Source organism: Lathamus discolor, chromosome 4, assembly GCF_037157495.1.
Source record: "Lathamus discolor isolate bLatDis1 chromosome 4, bLatDis1.hap1, whole genome shotgun sequence".
Classification (NCBI taxonomy): domain Eukaryota; kingdom Metazoa; phylum Chordata; class Aves; order Psittaciformes; family Psittacidae; genus Lathamus; species Lathamus discolor.
The window spans coordinates 36,882,021-36,886,603 of NC_088887.1; the positions used below are offsets into that span (position 1 = coordinate 36,882,021).

The 4,583-nt window shown below is 42.1% G+C and overlaps 1 long non-coding RNA gene across 1 annotated transcript; it reads left to right on the plus strand.

Annotated features, from left to right (window-relative positions):
* Positions 1 to 692: 692 nt before the first annotated feature.
* Positions 693 to 4,168, plus strand: LOC136012620 (uncharacterized). Its single transcript, XR_010611858.1, has 3 exons — positions 693 to 859; positions 1,309 to 1,478; positions 3,894 to 4,168. It is a non-coding gene; the product is annotated as an uncharacterized LOC136012620 (long non-coding RNA).
* Positions 4,169 to 4,583: the final 415 nt, after the last annotated feature.

Genomic DNA, 4,583 nt, shown 5'->3' on the forward strand with positions numbered 1-4,583 from the left:
GTATACAATCACTTTTAGAACAAAATACAATTAATTCAAATTCTTGCTCCTTATCTGTCATTCACATGGTTACAGCACCCCTTGAAACTAGGGGCTGAGGTCCAGTGACCTCCAACCCCTTAGTGCTGTATTTGTCTCAGCCAGGGGCTACCAAGAAGCTGTACCTATAAATCTCTCTTGCATGTCTGTAGCAGGAGCTGCTGTCCATTTTCATGTTAATAGGTAATGAGGGTTAAGTACTGAACAGCTTCATGCTGAGATTTGCTGATTCATCAGCAGTAGATAAGGTGGGGAAAGAAGCTTTACTCCTTGTTACCTCAGTGATTTCCTAATCGTCCCACCCAGTCCATCTGAGGACACCTGGTTAACTGAAGAGGCATTGCCATTTTGGGAGAGAAGAGGGCTGTCAATAATCTGTGGAAAGAGGTGTTGAAACTGCCTCTTACATGAAGTTAGAGATCAACAGCTTTTGCGGAGGGGGTAAGAAGATTTGAGTTTGAAAAAAAACCTGTAGGAGGCACCAAAAGAACACGGTGTAAATAAAGGTTACCAAGAAGGCCCTATGACTTTGATCTTTTTGAAAGAAAAATAAGTGTAATTTGCTTTCACTTGTCTGTCATCCACGGCTTTATAAACCTTAGCAATTTTTGTTATCTTTTCCAGATTTTTTTTTTTTTTTTTCAAATAAGTATCCTTACTGAACTTAAGATCAGAGCTAATTTCCAGATTAATTACCTAATGGAAGCATTTCATGTAGAAATCTTCACCGTGTATCTGGAGCACCCATACAGAAGCCAACACCTCTGCAAGTTTCTCTGCAATATCCAAGGTCTCCTCTTCATATGCCTCTGCTTCCCAGGTGAGCTTGAGAGCCGATTGTTAGAGCAAGAATGAGAAGGGAAGAAGTATTTCCTGATGACCCTTTGCTAACCTAGAAATACTGAAGGACTTTAAGGAATAATCCTATATCTGGAGAAAGTTTGCCATAGCCTTCACTTGGGGCCAGGACTTCACCCATAGTCTGTCAAGCTCTTGTCTGACTTGCGGATTGAGTGCTTTTGGAGCACTTTTGCCCCACGAATGACTAAGTCTGCAATACGCTGCTGCCAGCTCAGCCGTGTTGGCTGCCTGGGAATGCAGGCTTAGCTGCCTGACTGTGTAAAAATAGGACAGGTAAAAGCAAAAGGTACTCTGACACTACGCAACTTATTCCGCTTTTACCCATAGCTTTGAAAGCAGCCAATTACTGCCAGTGAAAAGCAACTCTATCACTTCCATTCAACTTTTTTTTTTTTTCTTCTAATACAGATATCTACAGCTTTTTGTTATTGCCTAAATTTTGGAGATGAGAAAGGAGAACAGAGAAGGAATGTCACCTGTCCCTGATGATACAGCCATTGTCAGACCCATGAGGGGGGCTCTGAAATGCCTTGCTCTTAGTCTTGTTCTCATTCCTCTGGGTTACAAAGACATGACAGGTAGAGTACATGTTCTGTTCTTACACTCTGCATAGCAAAATCAGATAATTAGGATGACTTTTGGAACATAAAAACTAAAGACTGAGTAATCCAGACATGTACTTTCTGTTGATTTCTTTATCTTTTTAATGAAAAAAGTGTTTATTTAAACTCTGAGATAAATCGTGTGTATCTGCCACCAGGTTAAATCCGATTCGATTTCCTTAATTCTTCTCTTTAAAGGCTTTTTTTCTCAGCTTGCGTTACATTGGATAACAGTAGAATTGCCATCACATAATCTTAGTCTAAAAATACGTGTACCATTATTATTATCAAATAGAGATAAGTGTGTGTTGCCAAGTAAAAAGAAAGCTGTGAAATATAATGCCATGTACAAGTATTATTTTTAAGATCTTCCAGAACATGATGGATAGACATGGGCTGCCAGATACTCAGTTCTTATGGATAGATGCAACTGTGGTTTCCATAGCTATGCAAGGTTTTCTATAGCACCCATCACCATGGTATCTAAGCATCTGTTGCTGCTGCTTCACACTTTAGTCTATGGTGTCCTGAAGTGAATTAACTGAAATAAATAAATAGAAGATCCTTGAGCCTGGCCATCCATAGAGTGGAGTGACTTAGGCCAGGTTCACTTCTCAAAGAGGTTGTTTGTGTTTTCACAACTCCCCAGTTGCTTTGGTGATACTTTATGGTAAGGGCATCTCTTGGGCTGTGTGGTTCAGTGGCTCAGCTGGAGCCTCTTTCACAGGCTTGAGCACACAGCTGTTCAGGATATGACCATTGGGCATGATGGAGACCACAGACAAGATCCTCAGTTATGCATCAAGTCAGGCTGCTCCATTCAATCTCACTGGCTTTTTCAGGACCTGGGGATCCCAACATCCTGCTCGCTTTTGCTATATGCTGGACAAGTCTTCTGTCAGAGACTAGTCACAAGAAGACACTCTTCCTCTGAAAGGACAATCATTCTGCTTAAAGGGAAGCAAATCTCACTAGCTTTGGACATGTTGTAGCAATGCCATACCACTGGAAAGCCATACAAAATTTAATGTCTGGTATCAGTTTTAGAAGTTTTCTTCCTAGTCTTTGAACCTGAAGTCCTCTATGCATATGTCAAGTTTTCATCCTGTCTGCAGTACAGGAAATGAGGGTCTTGGGAACTCTATTTTCCCCATGCAGTTAAGATCCCTCTTTGGAGATTTATTCAGGTTTTTCTTTTGTCCAGCAGATTTCCTTTAATCAGGGAGGTTTAGTTTTTCCTTTTACCAGACCATTGTTTCTTTTCTCCATTTTAACAACACAAATATTTCTTGGGGATGGTCTGATGCAGTTTTTATTGGCTCAAATATTAAATAATTGGTGTGCTATCTCATCGTTGGCTATAGTCTGTGATGATGCAGATGCTCTTGGAAAGCAGTATCTGAACCCAGAGCAAAATCTTCTTTTAATACAACTATTACCTTGTATAAGAACACATACATTGACAACCCTGCTTTATGCATTCATATAAAAAGAATCATGGGTTCAAGCTTATAACTCAGCTTTGGCTGAGACCAGGTATGAAAGTAACTCATAATTTTGAGGCAGTAACAGGGCCTGAAGTCCACAGCTCTTTCTTTAAGAGAGATTTAATACTCCTCTGCATGAAAATGCAGGTCTTGGAAGGTGTACAGGTGTGTCTGTACACCACTGTCCTTGTATAGCACTGGCACAGAGGTAAGAAGCCCTTTCTCAGGTCACAATTTCATAGATGTCTTCAGAGTACACAGGCCAGCACTGCCACTAATGAGGCAATCCCACCATTCCCCAGCACCTCTTCTTTCCCCCATACTCTTGTTTTGCTTGGGCTGGCACAGACCTTTGTACCAAAGTGGTTTAAGGAAGTCACGAAGTCAAAAGTAGCTCATACAGAGACTTTATTTTAAACCTGCCCAGTGCTCTGCTCCAGTTCATGGCACAAAATCTGTGCTTAAGGAAGGGAAGGGCATTAGCAAGAAAACTCACAGCTGTGACTGGAAAGCATCACTTCTCCTGATAGGAGCCCCAGCTAATTTCTGGTTTAAGGGAATCATGAAATTGTGGCATTAAGGAAGGGTTAACTAGCTTGTGAGTGCAGAAACAGGTAGGGTACAGACAAGCTAATTGCTGAGCCAGGTCAGGTGTTTCCTAGTTAAACTCCGTTGTGTGAATCCATCTCACTGTGGATCTGTCACATAACCTGTTTTGACTCCCCCTGCTCCACTCTTTTAATCCATGGCTCACAAATTAGGTGCAGGACTTCAGGAGACGGCTCCTTAACCAGCTCTTTCAGAAGAATGCCCATCTGAGGTGGGGGGGGGGGAAGTTACAGCAGGCATTTGTAGTACCAGTACCATTTTAGCTAACCTATTTCCTCCATTTTTTTTTTCCCAGGACATTGTCACTGCTTAAATAAAGCCTCGTTAGGAGAACTGAGCCCTCTTTCTGATTACAATGTTCAGTTTTGCATTTATGGGTTCCTTTACAGTTTTCTGCAGTCCCTAAGAAAATCTGGCTGAATTTGGAGCAGAGAAGGGAAATCTGAAATGCTCCCTCTTAGTCTGCACTAACAAATATTGTAAAAATCAGATTCTAAAATTTCCTATAAACTTGTATGTTTTGAGAAAAGGCTGGAGCCTCTGCTCACAGTCAGGTGGGTGGATGTCCTGTAAGAGCAGCAATTGCTGTACAATAAACCAGTCAACATGTCTTGTGTAATTAGCATGAGTCTTTATTATAGGGACATCTACGGTGCTGACAGATCAGGCAAAGACACCCTTCTCCACACACACATACACACTTAATAGAGCTTCCAGGATGCACCAAACCAGCAACCCCTTCAGCCCCAGCTGAAATCATGCTCCCTTTTCTTTCACTGAGCACCCACCAAAAGGCTGGAGATGGCTGGGTTTGTGGGACAAGTGGAAAGGGGACCCAAAAAACAGATTTCCTTCCCCACTCTCTTGTCTGCCTCATCCAGGTCCAGAGATCAAATGGATGCACCAGCCATGGGCTGTGAGTAGGGGGCTGCCACCCATGTTCGAGCTGCCCCTGTGCCACTTCAGCACTTGCAGAAAAAGCTGT